The sequence below is a fragment of the Drosophila miranda genome, chromosome 4 (assembly GCF_003369915.1).
Source record: "Drosophila miranda strain MSH22 chromosome 4, D.miranda_PacBio2.1, whole genome shotgun sequence".
In the NCBI taxonomy this organism is placed as follows: domain Eukaryota; kingdom Metazoa; phylum Arthropoda; class Insecta; order Diptera; family Drosophilidae; genus Drosophila; species Drosophila miranda.
Genome location: NC_046677.1, coordinates 5250447 through 5271154, shown reverse-complemented (window position 1 = coordinate 5271154; position 20708 = coordinate 5250447). Strand labels below are relative to the sequence as shown.

General features: G+C 45.1%; 2 long non-coding RNA genes across 6 annotated transcripts in view; one reads left to right on the top strand and one right to left on the bottom strand.

The window, feature by feature from the left end:
- Positions 1-12516: 12516 nt before the first annotated feature.
- Positions 12517-20708, bottom strand: part of LOC117188805 — a 59832-nt gene continuing 51640 nt past the window's right edge. The window contains exons 1-3 of one of the 4 annotated variants that reach the window (XR_004472860.1): positions 13143-13208; positions 12809-13022; positions 12522-12746 (exon numbers count right to left, since the gene is read on the bottom strand). This is a non-coding gene — a long non-coding RNA (uncharacterized LOC117188805). Of the gene's footprint in view, positions 12747-12808; positions 13023-13142; positions 13252-20708 lie in introns of those variants that run through there. The other 3 variants (XR_004472857.1, XR_004472858.1, XR_004472859.1) reach the window with 3 other exon arrangements.
- On the top strand, positions 13290-14626 carry LOC117188802. Of its 2 annotated transcripts, none has more exons than XR_004472852.1 (3): positions 13290-13400; positions 13460-14528; positions 14612-14626. It is a non-coding gene; the product is annotated as an uncharacterized LOC117188802 (long non-coding RNA). The 2 variants fall into 2 exon arrangements; XR_004472851.1 differs by having other exon boundaries at positions 13460-14556.

Genomic DNA, 20708 nt, shown 5'->3' with positions numbered 1-20708 from the left:
CCGTGACCTTGTCTAAATCCAAACTGCCACTTTGGAATTCTTTGCTTTACAGGTTCAAGCTGCATGATGCGGTTCAGTATCATTCTTTCCGCCATCTTCCCTAGCGCTGAGAGCAGGCTAATTGGTCTGTAGCCATCGACTTCTGTGTGTTGTTTTTCTGGCTTAGGTACCATGGAGATTAGCGCCATCTTCCAGCAGGTAGGAAAGTGTCCTATCCTAAGAATGCTGTTGAGGAGCAGCACTAAAAATAGCAGGGCTTTTTTAGGCAGTAGTTTTAAAGTCCTGTTGTCCAGCAGGTCCTCACCAGGTGATTTTTTGGCCTTCAGCTTCTTAATTTGCTGCACCACCTCTTGAAATGTGACTGGGCTTGCTGGCAAGGACATTTGAAATGGCATTTCCAATTGTAGCTCGACGACCCTTCGTGTAACAGCAGACGTAAGATTAAATGGCTTAAATCTTTGCTCTAAACTGGCTGCGAAGATATCAGCCTTTTGCTGACTGGAGTAGCACCAACCGCCTGCTGGATTTTTAATTGGCGATTTAGGCATGACTACTCTTTTAAATCGGCTTGTAAGCTTCCAGAGAGTATAGTTGAAAGATGCATCGGGGCCAGCTTTTTCTAAAATGTTATCAATGCTCGTCTGCTTGACTTTTGCAAGAACCTTTTGCAAACGGTTTGATAGTCTCAAGTAGATTTGATGAACTCGAGTATCACCCGTTCTCGCATACTCTCTTCTTACTCTTCTTTTCAGGCGCAGGAGTGCTACGGCACTTGGGGGAAGAGTATCTTGTCGTCGTTGGCTTGGTGAACATTGGTTTACAGGCGCAGCAGAAGATGCAGCCAATATTACGTTTCTCATAAATATCGAGATTGCATCTTCTATATCATCGGGACTTTTTATTTCCGTGTTGAGGTTGATTCTACTATCTAGTTCGGCTTGAAATACTTCAACGCAAGAGCCTCGAGGGAGAATTTGTTGCTTCATAGTTTTGATTTGAGGAGAATGATGCACTGATGCTACAATTGGCAGGTGATCCGAGGAGAGTTCATATTTAGTTTCGACTGACAGCTTGTTTTGCGCAATCCCGTTGACAATGAAAAAGTCGAGAGCAGAAGGTGTAAGGCGAGTGTTGTATGAGAAGAAAGTTGCCTCGCCAGTGGCAAGGATTTCGCATGTGCTACTGACGATGGCCTCTTGCAATCGCTTCCCTCGACAGCATGATCTGACGTTACCCCACCATGGGTGCTTTGCGTTAAAGTCACCGCCTGCGATGAATCTGTTCCCCAGGCTAAGAAAAAGTTGCTCAAAATCAGTTGTACTCCAAGGTTGGTTGGGTGGCAGGTATATTGAGGAGATCTTGATGCATCCAACATTAGTCGGCACACTCACGCTGGCAACTTGTATGTTTATCCTGGACGTAGGTTCGTTCTGAGTATGGGCAATGGACGATCGTATGAACAGAGCAGAGCCACTTTTCGATGTTCCGCTGGGATGATCAGCGTAATATTGATCGTATCCTGGTACGAATGCTCTCCGACCAGGGCGCATATGTGTCTCTGTTATCAACATTACATCGATTTTATTAGCATTAAGGAAAAGTCTAAGTTCTTCAATGTTCTTGACTAGCCCTCGTGCATTCCATAATCCGATTTTTAATTGAAGCTTGTTCATTTTGAAATAAGCTTCTGTACCAGGTCGCGGAAGGCTTTGTTTGCCTCCATCGTATCCTGTATTAGTTTGAACATTTGATCCATTCTACTATTAAGGTCGTTTATAGCTTTTGCTAATATTTTGAATTTGCTACTAAAATGCTGATCTTCAGCACCATTAAACAACCGGGAGCTGTCATGTAATGTGTTCACGTTAATATTTTTCTCTGCACGCGGTCTTGTTATGTCTGCATAGGAGAACCCACTCCTCACATTGGCATTTGAGATGACTTGCGATCCGACTGGGTGATTTTTATTTTTGCTACTGGCAGGCATTCCATCTTCTGGTAGTCTGGCTGTCGGCTTAAGCTTCTTGCTGAGTTCAATTCGGACTGAACAACTTTTATAGCTAGATAGGTGATCTTCGCCGCAGTTTGCACAAATGGATTTGTTACTAAGACTTAGTTCGCACGATTTTGATCCAGTATAGTGGTCGCCAGAGCATTTTCCACAGACTGGCTTTTTAAGGCAGTAGTTTCGCGTATGTCCAAAATCTTGGCATCTAAAGCACTGCACCAATTCTTTACTGTGCTTTGCCTTAATTACTGTTACTCTGTGCCTTCCAATTTGAGTAATCTTAAGTGCCTCTGCAATATTTGGTGTATTCTTTAGGTTCACGTAGAACATACTCTGTCTTGTTTTTAAGTTATTTATTTCATGATCATCCTCTTCATTTATTTCAATATTACGCCAGTTTGGCTTCCTGGGGCAGTAGATGTTCATGACTGTGAAACCCTTGTCGGTGAACGTGTGCTCAATTAAGTGTTTTGGTACATTTGGATGGATATCTCGAATAATCAATCTGTACGGCGTATCCTCTCTCAACTGATGGTGCCAGAATTCACAGTTTTGCTTCGTCAGCATATCAATAACTGTTCGAAAAGCTTGGGAATTTTTTGCATATATACGCGAAACTCCAAATCTGGATGTGCGAATGTCATACTCATCAGCTGGAATTACAGAATTGAGGGCGTCTTCGAGTTTGTCCATTTTATTCACTTGCGGCACGCAAATAGCTGGAGGCTTAGGCACTATGCTTGGCTGCTGCTCATTGCTAGCTTCGTTTGCTACTAGCCCATGTTGCTCTTCTTCGTCCAGTTCCATTACAGATTCAGCTTCTTCAGATAGCGCTGCATAGCGATTATTTAGAAGTGCTACTGAAGGGGTAGTAACAGGTGTAAAATTTTGGCGGCCCTTGAATGAGTGATTTTTTGGAATAGCTGGGTGTGTATTTTTTTGAATTGTTTTTGAGACTTTATCAGCTCTTTTTTGCTTTTTACTAATAGAGACCATCGGCATCTGAAAGGTACAATCTTTTCCTTGGGATACTTTTTTGGCTAAGCTTGAAGTAGACGCCTCAGCTCTCGAGGTGCTCGGTACTGAACATATGCTGCCAGTTACGGTATTTGCCATTGAGTAATTCGCTGGACATTTCCCTGTTGAAAAAGATAGTGTGCTCGTGGTAATAGTGCTTGTAGTCGTTGCGATCAAGCTACTATTGTAGTTAGGCGTTCCAATTGCCTTATATAGGTCTTTAGCCAAGCTGGCACGCAATTCTGCAGGTGCACCAGCTATTTTCCTCATCTTATCAGTCGCTGAAAGCTTATCACTAAGCTGGGAATGATCAGGTGAGTCTACGTCCATTTTTTGGCACTTCACGAAATTTGCTTGTTACAAATTTGTGATTGCCTAGCATCAAGAATTCTTGCTGCTAAGAAAAGTTGAGCTTTTGTTGCCCTTCGTTTGCGGCTGCGCGCAGGGCGAGGGCAAAAGCTTGCCCGCTGTACGACAGCTTACTTCGCTTACTGTTCTTTGTTGTTCTCGTGTTACCGACACCGCTACGCAGTGTCTAAAAACAGATTCTCGTGCGAGATAAGCACACAGAATGCACTTTGCGATTATTTAGAAACTTCAATGCGCGACACGTCCGTCTTCGACGAATGTATGGAAAGAACTGAATATAAACATTTCACAAATCTTATTATTTTTGATGTATTTGGGACACCTCAGGTGGATACTGGATTGGATTATTTGCTTAGTAATATGAGCCATCTTTTAGGCTGAACTGAAACTGCGGAGATCCCTGATCCTTAATAAGGATATCATCAGATCAGGGATATTTTTTCGGAACCCAGTTACGCTCTGAACGGCCCACAATCAGCATGGAAAATTAAATATTTTTGATCATTGATATCCTTGGTCCTTGAAAAGGACTTCATAAAACCAGGGACATTATGCCGATCACAGGAAGCCGTCGCACGCCCAGATCGGGCCATAAATAGCGGAGAAAATGAATATTTTTGATCCTTGATATCATTGGTCCTTGAAAAGGACTTCATAAAATCAGGGACATTTTGCCGATCACAGGAAGCCGTCGCACGCCCAAATCGGCCCACAAATAACGGAGAAAATAAAATTGGCTTATAACTGTCTTTAAAAATGTAGTTCAAGAAATCGCCAATGGGGGCGCCACCGTACAAAGGGAAAAAACTCGCGTGGGATAGCCTAAATCTGGCTGGGATACCAGGGGAACAGAAATCAGCAGAAGGTAACTTTTTTTTTTTTTTTTCATGTGGAAAATTTGTATTTTATTGTAAACAAGTTTACTGCTACCTTTCGTGGCAACTTAATCTAGTTTTACATTTAAGGGGAAAAACAATTGATCACAGGAGATACATACTTAAACTTAATGTTACATATATGGAGTAGGTACATACATTATTTACAATATTTACAAAAAGTTAATGAGATGTTATAGGAGGGATCTAGTAGGGAGATCCAGTGGATGACTCCTTTTGAGTCTTCTTTTCCTTGGCGGGTTAATTAGACGTCTGGCTAGCGCATTAGGGTGACCACCAAGTCGTTGCAAGTACCTTGCTGCATGTAATTGTATAACATCGCCCACTTTGGGAACCTTTAGGTCCCTCTCGATGTCGCTGTTTCGTATGTACCATGGAGCATTGCATATTCGTCGTAGAATTTTTGACTGAGCAACTCTAATTTTATTTAAGTTGGTTTTTGACGCGATGCCGTAAACTTGAAGTGCGTATTTCCATATGGGGCTGAGGATGGACTTGTATATCGTGACTTTGCTGTACAGCGATAGCTTATTTCTTGGTGCAAGTAGCCACGCCATCTTTCCCGCTTTCGCCATCACAGACTGTCGAACCATGGTAGTATGGGTTTTGAAATTTAGTGACCTGTCGAGTACAACACCCAGGTATTTGTACGAGCTCTTGTGCGTAAGTGTGGAGCCCAGCATATTAATGCCTCCGCAAGAAAGTGTTCTCGTAGCAAAAGTAACATTAGCACATTTGCTGCTGTTGATGCCTATGTTGCCTATATTTCTGAGCCCAGACCTCAAAGCTGCTCACATATTGTTGCAGAGCTTCCGTAGCTAGATTTATGCTTGGACTTCTGGTCAGCACTGCAGTGTCATCCGCGTAGGTTGCTATCAACACATCGTCCTCGTCCAACCCAGTTATTACCCTTGAGGAAGGCATATCGGCTGTATATAGGGTATATAACGTTGGTCCAAGAACGCTGCCTTGTGGGACGCCTGCACAGATTGGGCGCTTCGATGATTTTGCTCCATTTACAACAACTCTAAAACTTCTGTCCATTAGAAAGCTACTCACCAGCTGGAATAGCTGCGGCGGCAATATGTTTCTCAGCTTAAAGAGGAGGCCATCATGCCACACCCTGTCAAACGCTTGTTGAATGTCCATAAACACAGCTACCGAATACATTTTTTGCTCCATTGCATCAAGCGCGAAGTTGACCACTCGATGAAGTTGTTCTGGCGTGCCGTGACCTTGTCTAAATCCAAACTGCCACTTTGGAATTCTTTGCTTTACAGGTTCAAGCTGCATGATGCGGTTCAGTATCATTCTTTCCGCCATCTTCCCTAGCGCTGAGAGCAGGCTAATTGGTCTGTAGCCATCGACTTCTGTGTGTTGTTTTTCTGGCTTAGGTACCATGGAGATTAGCGCCATCTTCCAGCAGGTAGGAAAGTGTCCTATCCTAAGAATGCTGTTGAGGAGCAGCACTATAAATAGCAGCGCTTTTTTAGGCAGAAGTTTTAAAGTCCTGTTGTCCAGCAGGTCCTCACCAGGGGATTTTTTGGCCTTCAGCTTCTTAATTTGCTGCACCACCTCTTGAAATGTGACTGGGCTTGCTGGCAAGGACATTTGAAATGGCATTTCCAATTGTAGCTCGACGGCCCTTCGTGTAACAGCAGACGTAAGATGACATGGCTTAAATCTTTGCTCTAAACTGTCTGCGAAGATATCAGCCTTTTGCTGACTGGAGTAGCACCAACCGCCTGCTGGATTTTTAATTGGCGATTTAGGCATGACTACTCTTTTAAATCGGCTTGTAAGCTTCCAGAGAGTATAGTTGAAAGATGCATCGGGGCCAGCTTTTTCTAAAATGTTATCAATGCTCGTCTGCTTGACTTTTGCAAGAAACTAGATTAAGTTGCCACGAAAGGTAGCAGTAAACTTGTTTACAATAAAATACAAATTTTCCACATGAAAAAAAAAAAAAAAAAAAAAAAATTCGTGTTGCATACTTTGGGTGAGGGGGGGGGGGCGCAAATTTTTAAAAAATTTCAGTTACCTTCTGCTGATTTCTGTTCCCCTGGTATCCCAGCCAGATTTAGGCTATCCCACGCGAGTTTTTTCCCTTTGTACGGTGGCGCCCCCATTGGCGATTTCTTGAACTACATTTTTAAAGACAGTTATAAGCCAACTTTATTTTCTCCGTTATTTGTGGGCCGATTTGGGCGTGCGACGGCTTCCTGTGATCGGCAAAATGTCCCTGATTTTATGAAGTCCTTTTCAAGGACCAATGATATCAAGGATCAAAAATATTCATTTTCTCCGCTATTTATGGCCCGATCTGGGCGTGCGACGGCTTCCTGTGATCGGCATAATGTCCCTGGTTTTATGAAGTCCTTTTCAAGGACCAAGGATATCAATGATCAAAAATATTTAATTTTCCATGCTGATTGTGGGCCGTTCAGAGCGTAACTGGGTTCCGAAAAAATATCCCTGATCTGATGATATCCTTATTAAGGATCAGGGATCTCCGCAGTTTCAGTTCAGCCTAAAAGATGGCTCATATTACTAAGCAAATAATCCAATCCAGTATCCACCTGAGGTGTCCCAAATACATCAAAAATAATAAGATTTGTGAAATGTTTATATTCAGTTCTTTCCATACATTCGTCGAAGACGGACGTGTCGCGCATTGAAGTTTCTAAATAATCGCAAAGTGCATTCTGTGTGCTTATCTCGCACGAGAATCTATTTTTAGACACTGCGTAGCGGTGTCGGTAACACGAGAACAACAAAGAACAGTAAGCGAAGTAAGCTGTCGTACAGCGGGCAAGCTTTTGCCCTCGCCCTGCGCGCAGCCGCAAACGAAGGGCAACAAAAGCTCAACTTTTCTTAGCAGCAAAAATTCTTGATGCCAGGCAATCACAAATTTGTAACAAGCAAATTTCGTGAAGTGCCAAAAAATGGACGTAGACTCACCTGATCATTCCCAGCTTAGTGATAAGCTTTCAGCGACTGATAAGATGAGGAAAATAGCTGGTGCACCTGCAGAATTGCGTGCCAGCTTGGCTAAAGACCTATATAAGGCAATTGGAACGCCTAACTACAATAGTAGCTTGATCGCAACGACTACAAGCACTATTACCACGAGCACACTATCTTTTTCAACAGGGAAATGTCCAGCGAATTACTCAATGGCAAATACCGTAACTGGCAGCATATGTTCAGTACCGAGCACCTCGAGAGCTGAGGCGTCTACTTCAAGCTTAGCCAAAAAAGTATCCCAAGGAAAAGATTGTACCTTTCAGATGCCGATGGTCTCTATTAGTAAAAAGCAAAAAAGAGCTGATAAAGTCTCAAAAACAATTCAAAAAAATACACACCCAGCTATTCCAAAAAATCACTCATTCAAGGGCCGCCAAAATTTTACACCTGTTACTACCCCTTCAGTAGCACTTCTAAATAATCGCTATGCAGCGCTATCTGAAGAAGCTGAATCTGTAATGGAACTGGACGAAGAAGAGCAACATGGGCTAGTAGCAAACGAAGCTAGCAATGAGCAGCAGCCAAGCATAGTGCCTAAGCCTCCAGCTATTTGCGTGCCGCAAGTGAATAAAATGGACAAACTCGAAGACGCCCTCAATTCTGTAATTCCAGCTGATGAGTATGACATTCGCACATCCAGATTTGGAGTTTCGCGTATATATGCAAAAAATTCCCAAGCTTTTCGAACAGTTATTGATATGCTGACGAAGCAAAACTGTGAATTCTGGCACCATCAGTTGAGAGAGGATACGCCGTACAGATTGATTATTCGAGATATCCATCCAAATGTACCAAAACACTTAATTGAGCACACGTTCACCGACAAGGGTTTCACAGTCATGAACATCTACTGCCCCAGGAAGCCAAACTGGCGTAATATTGAAATAAATGAAGAGGATGATCATGAAATAAATAACTTAAAAACAAGACAGAGTATGTTCTACGTGAACCTAAAGAATACACCAAATATTGCAGAGGCACTTAAGATTACTCAAATTGGAAGGCACAGAGTAACAGTAATTAAGGCAAAGCACAGTAAAGAATTGGTGCAGTGCTTTAGATGCCAAGATTTTGGACATACGCGAAACTACTGCCTTAAAAAGCCAGTCTGTGGAAAATGCTCTGGCGACCACTATACTGGATCAAAATCGTGCGAACTAAGTCTTAGTAACAAATCCATTTGTGCAAACTGCGGCGAAGATCACCTATCTAGCTATAAAAGTTGTTCAGTCCGAATTGAACTCAGCAAGAAGCTTAAGCCGACAGCCAGACTACCAGAAGATGGAATGCCTGCCAGTAGCAAAAATAAAAATCACCCAGTCGGATCGCAAGTCATCTCAAATGCCAATGTGAGGAGTGGGTTCTCCTATGCAGACATAACAAGACCGCGTGCAGAGAAAAATATTAACGTGAACACATTACATGACAGCTCCCGGTTGTTTAATGGTGCTGAAGATCAGCATTTTAGTAGCAAATTCAAAATATTAGCAAAAGCTATAAACGACCTTAATAGTAGAATGGATCAAATGTTCAAACTAATACAGGATACGATGGAGGCAAACAAAGCCTTCCGCGACCTGGTACAGAAGCTTATTTCAAAATGAACAAGCTTCAATTAAAAATCGGATTATGGAATGCACGAGGGCTAGTCAAGAACATTGAAGAACTTAGACTTTTCCTTAATGCTAATAAAATCGATGTAATGTTGATAACAGAGACACATATGCGCCCTGGTCGGAGAGCATTCGTACCAGGATACGATCAATATTACGCTGATCATCCCAGCGGAACATCGAAAAGTGGCTCTGCTCTGTTCATACGATCGTCCATTGCCCATACTCAGAACGAACCTACGTCCAGGATAAACATACAAGTTGCCAGCGTGAGTGTGCCGACTAATGTTGGATGCATCAAGATCTCCTCAATATACCTGCCACCCAACCAACCTTGGAGTACAACTGATTTTGAGCAACTTTTTCTTAGCCTGGGGAACAGATTCATCGCAGGCGGTGACTTTAACGCAAAGCACCCATGGTGGGGTAACGTCAGATCATGCTGTCGAGGGAAGCGATTGCAAGAGGCCATCGTCAGTAGCACATGCGAAATCCTTGCCACTGGCGAGGCAACTTTCTTCTCATACAACACTCGCCTTACACCTTCTGCTCTCGACTTTTTCATTGTCAACGGGATTGCGCAAAACAAGCTGTCAGTCGAAACTAAATATGAACTCTCCTCGGATCACCTGCCAATTGTAGCATCAGTGCATCATTCTCCTCAAATCAAAACTATGAAGCAACAAATTCTCCCTCGAGGCTCTTGCGTTGAAGTATTTCAAGCCGAACTAGATAGTAGAATCAACCTCAACACGGAAATAAAAAGTCCCGATGATATAGAAGATGCAATCTCGATATTTATGAGAAACGTAATATTGGCTGCATCTTCTGCTGCGCCTGTAAACCAATGTTCACCAAGCCAACGACGACAAGATACTCTTCCCCCAAGTGCCGTAGCACTCCTGCGCCTGAAAAGAAGAGTAAGAAGAGAGTATGCGAGAACGGGTGATACTCGAGTTCATCAAATCTACTTGAGACTATCAAACCGTTTGCAAAAGGTACTTGCAAAAGTCAAGCAGACGAGCATTGATAACATTTTAGAAAAAGCTGGCCCCGATGCATCTTTCAACTATACTCTCTGGAAGCTTACAAGCCGATTTAAAAGAGTAGTCATGCCTAAATCTCCAATTAAAAATCCAGCAGGCGGTTGGTGCTACTCCAGTCAGCAAAAGGCTGATATCTTCGCAGCCAGTTTAGAGCAAAGATTTAAGCCATTTAATCTTACGTCTGCTGTTACACGAAGGGCCGTCGAGCTACAATTGGAAATGCCATTTCAAATGTCCTTGCCAGCAAGCCCAGTCACATTTCAAGAGGTGGTGCAGCAAATTAAGAAGCTGAAGGCCAAAAAATCACCTGGTGAGGACCTGCTGGACAACAGGACTTTAAAACTACTGCCTAAAAAAGCCCTGCTATTTTTAGTGCTGCTCCTCAACAGCATTCTTAGGATAGGACACTTTCCTACCTGCTGGAAGATGGCGCTAATCTCCATGGTACCTAAGCCAGAAAAACAACACACAGAAGTCGATGGCTACAGACCAATTAGCCTGCTCTCAGCGCTAGGGAAGATGGCGGAAAGAATGATACTGAACCGCATCATGCAGCTTGAACCTGTAAAGCAAAGAATTCCAAAGTGGCAGTTTGGATTTAGACAAGGTCACGGCACGCCAGAACAACTTCATCGAGTGGTCAACTTCGCGCTTGATGCAATGGAGCAAAAAATGTATTCGGTAGCTGTGTTTATGGACATTCAACAAGCGTTTGACAGGGTGTGGCATGATGGCCTCCTCTTTAAGCTGAGAAACATATTGCCGCCGCAGCTATTCCAGCTGGTGAGTAGCTTTCTAATGGACAGAAGTTTTAGAGTTGTTGTAAATGGAGCAAAATCATCGAAGCGCCCAATCTGTGCAGGCGTCCCACAAGGCAGCGTTCTTGGACCAACGTTATATACCCTATATACAGCCGATATGCCTTCCTCAAGGGTAATAACTGGGATGGACGAGGACGATGTGTTGATAGCAACCTACGCGGATGACACTGCAGTGCTGACCAGAAGTCCAAGCATAAATCTAGCTACGGAAGCTCTGCAACAATATGTGAGCAGCTTTGAGGTCTGGGCTCAGAAATGGAACATAGGCATCAACAGCAGCAAATGTGCTAATGTTACTTTTGCTACGAGAACAGTTTCTTGCGGAGGCATTAATATGCTGGGCTCCACACTTACGCACAAGAGCTCGTACAAATACCTGGGTGTTGTACTCGACAGGTCACTAAATTTCAAAACCCATACTACCATGGTTCGACAGTCTGTGATGGCGAAAGCGGGAAAGATGGCGTGGCTACTTGCACCAAGAAATAAGCTATCGCTGTACAGCAAAGTCACGATATACAAGTCCATCCTCAGCCCCATATGGAAATACGCACTTCAAGTTTACGGCATCGCGTCAAAAACCAACTTAAATAAAATTAGAGTTGCTCAGTCAAAAATTCTACGACGAATATGCAATGCTCCATGGTACATACGAAACAGCGACATCGAGAGGGACCTAAAGGTTCCCAAAGCGGGCGATGTTATACAATTACATGCAGCAAGGTACTTGCAACGACTTGGTGGTCACCCTAATGCGCTAGCCAGACGTCTAATTAACCCGCCAAGGAAAAGAAGACTCAAAAGGAGTCATCCACTGGATCTCCCTACTAGATCCCTCCTATAACATCTCATTAACTTTTTGTAAATATTGTAAATAATGTATGTACCTACTCCATATATGTAACATTAAGTTTAAGTATGTATCTCCTGTGATCAATTGTTTTTCCCCTTAAATGTAAAACTAGATTAAGTTGCCACGAAAGGTAGCAGTAAACTTGTTTACAATAAAATACAAATTTTCCACATGAAAAAAAAAAAAAAAAAGGAAATGCAAAAAATTCGTGTTGCATACTTTGGGGGGGGGGGGGGGGGGGGCGCAAATTTTAAAAAAATTTCAGTTACCTTCTGCTGATTTCTGTTCCCCTGGTATCCCAGCCAGATTTAGGCTATCCCACGCGAGTTTTTTCCCTTTGTACGGTGGCGCCCCCATTGGCGATTTCTTGAACTACATTTTTAAAGACAGTTATAAGCCAATTTTATTTTCTCCGTTATTTGTGGGCCGATTTGGGCGTGCGACGGCTTCCTGTGATCGGCAAAATGTCCCTGATTTTATGAAGTCCTTTTCAAGGACCAATGATATCAAGGATCAAAAATATTCATTTTCTCCGCTATTTATGGCCCGATCTGGGCGTGCGACGGCTTCCTGTGATCGGCAAAATGTCCCTGGTTTTATGAAGTCCTTTTCAAGGACCAAGGATATCAATGATCAAAAATATTTAATTTTCCATGCTGATTGTGGGCCGTTCAGAGCGTAACTGGGTTCCGAAAAAATATCCCTGATCTGATGATATCCTTATTAAGGATCAGGGATCTCCGCAGTTTCAGTTCAGCCTAAAAGATGGCTCATATTACTAAGCAAATAATCCAATCCAGTATCCACCTGAGGTGTCCCAAATACATCAAAAATAATAAGATTTGTGAAATTTTTATATTCGAAATTGTTTTATTTTTAAATGGTTTATTTTTAAAACTATCATAAAACTAGCCTAAAGCTATTTTTTTGAGGCAGCTTTGAGTTCTAGCTTTCTGCAGCTGTCACCAGAGCGTTGATGGAAGGCATAGATCCTGTCGATTGTCGTTATTACTCAGCGACAGCCACTACAGAAGCCTCCACAGCACATGGGAGAACACGATCCACAAGGCCCACATGTTTTTGATCCGTAGAAGTTCTGGAAAATATATAAAATGGTTTTAATCTTATTATTTTTATAATAAATAATAGAGTAGTCACCTTAAACCAAACAGAAGCTCGATACTAGGCAAAAATTTTTTGCTCTGTGCTAATCGGAGTGGTCCGAGTCGCCCAAGGACATAAGGACAACCGTTGTGGAGACGTATGTGGGAAAGCAAAAAACCCCGACGATGCCGTACTACCAATGCCTCCTCACAGAATCCGCCTGGACCCACAGGACGATATGACTACGGTTGGGCAGAACATGCAGCATCTGAAAGGGATAAAGCACTAAAAGTTACATTATGAAGAGCCAATGCTGAAGAAACCTGAAAACTTTAAAGAAGAATTGCAGAAGCAGAACATAGCTCTAAATAAACAGATGGAGAATTACGGAGAAGTAATATTACAAGATTTTGTCAGCTATGAATTGTTTTGCTATGTTAAAATGATTGGCTTAATACAAAAAATATATAGTACAAATAAAGTCATCAAGTCATCTGTGAAGTGTGTTTGGGCTTCTGTCAAACCCATGCTCTATTTCTCCCTTCCCATTTCTCTCATTCGCACTGAACCAATCAGCCAAGAAACATCTAAATTTTTGTGTGGGTCCTAAAATTTTTGTCGACTCAAATTTTTTGTTTTGTTCAAGGTAAAAATATTAGAAACAAATTTTCAGAATTGAATAAGTCTGGATCCTAATATTTCTAGAAACTTAACTTCTCAAACATGTGCGACCCTTGCTGTGGACCTTGCGGCTCTTGCTGCGGCCCCTGCTGCGGATCCTGCGGCCCTTGCTGGGGACCCAGCCACCGACCTTGCAGACCCCGCTGCGGACCTTCCGGACCCTGCTGCTACCCTTGTAGAAATGGCGGACCCTGCTGCTGTGGCCCCAGCGGACGGGCCAACGGACTCTGCGACTAATATCTACTGATCGCGAACCACGAACATTAATTTGAGACGGCAATAAAACAATGGCCTAGACCACCAGAGCCCACCAAACATTGAACTGTCTTATTGTGGGCATGAAGGGGGTTGGGTGGTAGCTATTATAGCTTAAGATTGAATTAAGATGCATGAGGGGCCAGACTTTCGTGGTCTTTGAGTTTCATATTCATTCAATGCAATGATAAACAATCGTAGAAAAGAAAAACATTTTTTGACAACTTTTACTTTAACTATAAAAATGTATAATAATGTAGCAAAAATTTTTGAACGGAACAGTGAAAAGGTGGGGAAAGGATTGATCCCATGGTTGTCGATGAGGCAGGACAACATGCACCTTACCGTGCAAATCATTCCTCCCAGGAAGTACTAGCTTCTGTCACACGACACTTGGCCATTGAAGTCGTCTGTTATGTTAAAAGCAGACAAATTAATAATCTTCACTCGTCTCCAACCCAGCTTTTTCTTAGATTGTCCTTTCTGCCAATAATATTGCCATATTAGAGAAAAAAGGCCATCATAGCGGAAACGCTCTTCAATAAAATTCGTGGTTAAATTTTGGTACGCCCCCTATGAACTAAAATTTATAGCAAAGGGCCGCCATAAACGCCATGAGTGGTGTAGTAGTTTCATTTTCTTGTGTGCAGATGGCGCCGGTAGTCATATCGAAATGCATCTAAGAAATCGAGGATTAAAACACGTCTCTCGCACTTTTAACGATATAAATTCCAGATCTAAGCTGGCATACGCCGAAAACAAAAGTGTAATGCCACAAATAACTAATATATGTACCGATTTGGCGGCAGCTATTACAATTTGAGCTGTCATTGAACAAGTAATCCAAAACAAGTGCCAAAATTCAAGTAAAGTTTGGATCATCTACAAGAACTTAGTACTCATCCTCCACTTACCCCACAGTACAACCCGCATGGCAAGCTGATGGAAATAGCCCCCACTTGGCAATCACATGGCGCTTTAGACAGACACACTAATCTAAACGGACCATCTACGAGCAGAACATCACCCGCCGAACCAGCACCGCAAACTGACATGCAAATTAAAAAGCATATGCTTTGACTCCTAATCACAAAGCACTTTCATTCGGGCTCGCCCCTACCACACCACACCACCATACCATGCCCCCCATTCTGCCTTTCTACCACTTGATGGGTGGCTTTTCTTCCGCCTGTCAGACGTCGCTGCCGTCGCCTTGTCCGCGCTCACATCCGCGTCCTGCCTCTGCCTGACGTTGACATTGATGTTGGCTGTTAGCTGTTGCCTGTTTGTTGGATGTTGGCTGTTGGCTGTTCGCTGTTGGCTGTTGGAAGTTGGTCGTTGCTTTTGGGCGATGTGAGTGGTTGGCATTCGGTGCGTGATGGATTTTTGCAGCACTCCGAGGCGGAATCCATCGCGAAAGCGCAGTCGCTGCGACTCCGACAGCTACGGGGCTCAACTCCGCCCCAAAATGGTGCAAAAAGCGAACCTCCCCACCAAAATGATTAATGACTTTTCAAGTGACTTGCAACAAAACCGAGTCACAGCCACCAGACACAGTCACACACACGTAACGAGCCTCAGCCAGGATCAAAAGCTGTGGCTACACTGAGAGGAAAACCATTTCCATAGATAGCTTTCTGTTTCCCCTAAGCCATCCCAATCTTAACGATTTTGCTCGGTGTACTATTCCCCCCACTGTGGGCATCTCAGTCGAGAGGAGAGCCACAAATTAGTCCCAGCAAACGAGGATGAGACCCGACTCTGACTCTAACTCTGACTCTGACTCGACGACTCCCTCTACTCGTCTATCCATCCATCGTCTGTCGCTCGTCCATCTTTGACATCACTCTGGCTGAGTGATGGGATGCGTGTGTGGGGTCGTCGTCATTGGAATTAATGATTTAAATGACTTGAAGATGGGGAGGACTTGGCGGGGACGAACTCCCGTATGTTGTCATGTCATTAACCAACACTCTGCTGAGCCATTTTCACCTGCAGCTGCAGTCATTTTTCAACACTGAGCGACTGGGAATGGCATCGTTAATTGCAGACAAACGTCAAAAGTCGTCTGTCAGCTGCGCCAAGGCTTCAAGCTTCGAGCATCAGGCATCACGCATCAGACTTCAGCTCCTCGTCCACATTCACATCCCCGTCCATGTCAGAAGCTGTCAGGCTCACAAAAGTATACATCAGCAGGCCCCAGTTCCAGGCCACCGCCCCCAGTCCCCAGTCCGAGTCCGAGTCCGAGTCGAGTCCAGGCATGGTCATGGTCGATAGTTGGCTGTTGCTTTGGCTGTTGCGAAAGATTGATGTGTGCTGTACGACGGCGGCAGGCAAAACGGAAAATAAATGATGTTGGTGATTATTTTTCTTCATTGAGCGGCAGTCGCTGGGCTGCCTCGACGTTGTTTCAACAGCCATTTTGGCCATCAATCTCGGGGAAGCATCGGGGCAGGACAGAAGAGCCCACAGCCAGGCGCTGTGGGTGGACCGAGGCATGCTCTACCTCCATTCGCTTATTCATTCATTCATTCATTCATACGCAGCACATTTAGACAATCTATCAACGTGGCAGGGCTCGAATGTGCCCCAGGACCAAGGAATATGGTGGCCAGTACAGACAGAGATTATGGCCGGAAGGACTACAGCCATAAGTATCTAAATTGATATGAAGGATCTGTCTTTCACAGCTGTTTCACTCGTGATCATGGATCAGTTTATGCCTAGAATATATACCCCATGGATAGGCCAATATTCACCTATAAAAATGATGCTAGTCTTTGATTTATTTTCTCCCCTTTCATTTATTTCAGCACGAGCTGGCTCCGTTCCCTTCTGGCTGTCAGGGGCAGTATTTCTTCTTCGTCTCCATTGCCAGGACATTACCACAATAACGCCCACAGCTCTGTGAACATCTGCAGCTCTCCTTCTCGAATGGATTTTGGGTGAAAAAGTGCAATATCATCAATTACTCGACAAATTTAGTGCCAGAAGATGGCAGTGGCAGTGGCTGTGCGAGTGGCAGTGGCAGTGGCGGAGGAGTGCCCTCGGAGGCTGACTGAAGGAGAGCTCTGGAGAGCAGAGGTCGGAAAAACGAAATGTCCGGATGCAAACAATAAAATACATTTTCCGGTTACTTGTCACCCACTTTTCTATCGCCTCCACTGCCACCGCCACCGCCACCGCCACCGCCAGCCCCATCGCCATCGCCACCGCCGTGACTTGGACTTGGACCTCCACTTGGACTTCGAGTCTGACCCGCCGGAGAGTAAAATCCCTCCACAGTTGAAGAAGAAGTTGACACATGCTGGGGGAAGGCGGAGGGGGACCAGGGTACTCTTTGGGAAACTCTCCGGCAATTGCCAACAAAGCATTTCACTTTTTCGACTCAGGGGACAGGGGGGACGGGGGAAGGAGCCGGGGAGCCGGGTAGCCGGGTAGCCATCTGGTTGTTGTTGTCCAAAGTCATGTCGACAATAGCTTTAGCTTTGCTTCTGACACTTGGTAAATGGCGCCCGCCCGCTGAGCGACTGCAGCCAACATTTAGCCCTCATTCGCATCCTCATTCTCATTCTCATTCTTCTCCTTCGACTGCCATCTTCCATTCTCCAACCTCCATCTTCTTCCGCTTCCTCTCTTCTCCCTTCCATATGGGTGGGGCGGCGCCCGAGTGGGCGTGGCCGAGAGTAGTCATCGTGGTCGGGTCACTTGTTTACCGCTCCACTTACGCGTCGCACTCGAGAGCTGCCGGACACTTTTGCTGGTCCATCCTCCATGGCTGTGGTTGATACCCAAACGTTACGCGGGGAGAGCCGCTAGGCTCCTCGTGGAGTTGCGCTCTCAACCGGGTGCCGAGACCCATAGATCGGAAGACGTGTTAGATACACCTCGCCCCACACCAAGGGGGATTGTATGCCCGACCAGGATACTTTCAATTGGTACCGGAAGAGTCGCTATGTACATAGCTATAGCTTCTCTTTACGGGCGCTAACTGGCGCATCGTACCAGGTTCCTGCGTATGTAGCGGTGGTGCGTGATGGCGTGATATATGTATATATATCGCACTAATCGAGGCTAAGCTGCAAATAAACATTAGACGCCGTGGTTGAAATCCCTCCCTGAGGAACCGCCACGTAAAATAAAGCTGAGAGATCAGATTCATTCTGGTCCATCCTCCATCCTCCATCCCCCACCCTCCATCCTGCTCTATGCATGCGTTCTATCTCCCTCGTTGGCCATGTCCGCCCCCTTGCTGGCAATCCTTTCGATCCTAGCTCTGTTCCGGTTCCTGTCCCTCTGCCTTTTAAATATATATTGTGCCGAAGTGCAAAGTGCACAGAGGGCACAGAGTGCAGCCAAAGCCAGAGGGATTCCTCCTCCTGGCACAGCCGCCGCCTCCTCTATCGTCTCCTTCATCACCATAGTCTGCAGATAATAATTTATCATGTGCGTGTCAGGATGCTTGACACAGGATTTGCTGTTGCTGCTGTTGCTGTGGGGATATGTCAAGTTAGAATGCCAATCGATGACAATGGGCATGACAGACAGACAGGCGTGAAGTATGTCTAAGCTTGTTTGGCAATCTATGAGCCAATCAGTGAAGAAACATTTACATATAGATCTCCCACGAAGGCGGTTATTGATACTTGAGCAGAGATTAATCAGAGACCATGTTTATGCATTCCCTTCAAGAAAATGCAACTAAATGATGTAGAAACCCTACAAAAGGATAGACATTAATGTCAAAGGAAAACTCGCATACAAATTCCTGAAACTATCACCAGAACAAGGACAGATAATCACGCAATCATCCATCACCCACAGAGAGGAGATGATAAAAAACATCCTTTCCTGCGTTGCACTTTATTTAGATCAGCATAACTTGTCGTCAGAGTCCATGGCCATGTCATGGCCCTTGACCCGACCTGTACGACCTGTGCGCCCTGTGCCCCGCCTCGCGCCCCTATCCGTCTGCTCAGAGAAGGAGTGCAGAAATATTGGGCAGCATAAATCTTGGCGGCAAGTAGTAAATTTTCATTTTCACACCTTTCAACACTTTTCACGCTAACACAACCAGAAGGAACATTTTGCTGTCAAAAATAGAAAGCAAGCTAGCAAAAAGGCGAGAGAGATGCACGACCACCCACTCTCACCATCTGTCTGTTTCTGTCTCTGTCTCTCTCTGTCCCTCTCTGTCCCTCTCTGGCCTCCCCTGACAGGCTACACAAATACTGTCATATGCAGTGGGGAAAAAAAGAATGGTCCAAGAGCCCAAACAGGAGCTCGTGCCCCTACAAGGAGTAAGAGTTCTGCAGAAGAGAGAAGCAGAGCAGCAGAGCAGCAGACAAAGTGCCTCTGAGCGTAAATAAATTGGAAATGTCCTTTGCCCTGGCACTGACTGGCGTTGCCCTGTCCCTGTCCCTGCCATGCCCATGCCCATGCACATAGCCTGCTCTGTCCTCGAGAAAAATGGAGACTGGGGAGGCAAGGTCCTTCCGTGCAGTGCAATGCGTCGTGCCACGTCGGACATCGGACGAAGGCGATGCTTCCATTTTAATATTAATTTTACCCCAAAGCAGCAGACGGGACCCCCCCGAACAGAGAAAAGTTATTGCCCCAGCAGAGGCAGAGACAGAGGCAGCGGCACAATCCAGAGCGGAGCAGAGCAGAGCAGAGCAGAGCAGAGCACAGAGATCCGAGAGCTGAGACGGAGACGGCAGGCAGTAATCATGGGGCAAGGTCCCGGGCATCCTGCAGTATCCATCGCCCATCTCCAGTCCTCCTCCTGCTCCCCGACCCTGCCGTTGTCAGTTGAAGCAATTTATGTCAGTGCATATCCGACAGCCTGGCAGTTGCAAGCCATGTGCGGATCCCCAGTCAGTATCATCTCTCTCTCTCTCTCTCTCTCTCTCTCTCTGCCCCACTGCCCCTCTGCCACTCTGTGTGTCTGCTCCTTAAATCCAACACCAAAGTGTCCTTGTTGGCAGCAGCACAGCAACAACTATGCTAACAACAATGCAGCCTGCACCTATCAAGTTATCAGCCAGGCAAAAGATGGCTTCCCACTGCAGAAACCATGGGAGATGAGAGACAGCTCGTGACACGAGGATGTGCTAGAAGTGTTATCGCAGTCTCTTCAGGAATATCTCGTAGCATGCCCCAAGATCGCATTTGTTGCAGTGGCAATCGATTTCCAAGAAGAGTGCTCTGAAGGCTTCCAGACAGCTCTTTCTCTCCCTCGTGAGTGCTCTCAAATCCTACTCTCACGCTGCCATCTCCACTTGCAGCGGCAGCAGAGCAGCTTCCAGGCAATACTCATCGTTCTTGCTGTTATCCTGGCAACGACATCGAGCAGGCCAAAGTTTAGTGCAACCTTTGATTTATATTATTCTTCCCTTTCGTTCTTTCCTTCTCTATCGCTCTCTATCGCTCGCTCCCTCGCAGATGCCAAAGGAATTGCTCTATTTTCGGTAGGGCATATCCATGTCCTTTGGAGCACCGGAAGGCACCGAAAGCAAAATATTTATTAGTTTGTTAAATTGTGAATTGGCCAAGGAGCTGCTTGCACCGCCGCAGCACCTCCACATCCACATCCACATCGTCGTGCTTCCCGTTCGAGTTCCCTGTTTGCCATTCGATTTGTGTGCCCTGCCTTTGGGCTTGGTTTTGGGTTTGGGTTTGGGTTCAGTTTTAATTTTTTTAGCTCCTTGTGTGCATCGGGCTTTGGTTATTTCTGTTCCTGGCTCTGACTCGTACTCGTACTCCTGCTCCTACTCCTTTCCTGGCTCTGACTCTGACTCCATCTCGACGTCTGGTTATGGCTCTGACTCTGGCTCTGACCCGTCCATTGTTTGTTTGATAATGATTCCTGGGTGAATGGCTGGGTCTCTTCTCTTTCTGTTTTGGTGTGGGCCAAAGGATTCCATTATTATTTTTCATTGGCATGCCCTTTGACACCCAGTCGCCCAATGAATGGATGAATGGAACTCGAGCAGGAGCAGACAGGAATTTAATAGAG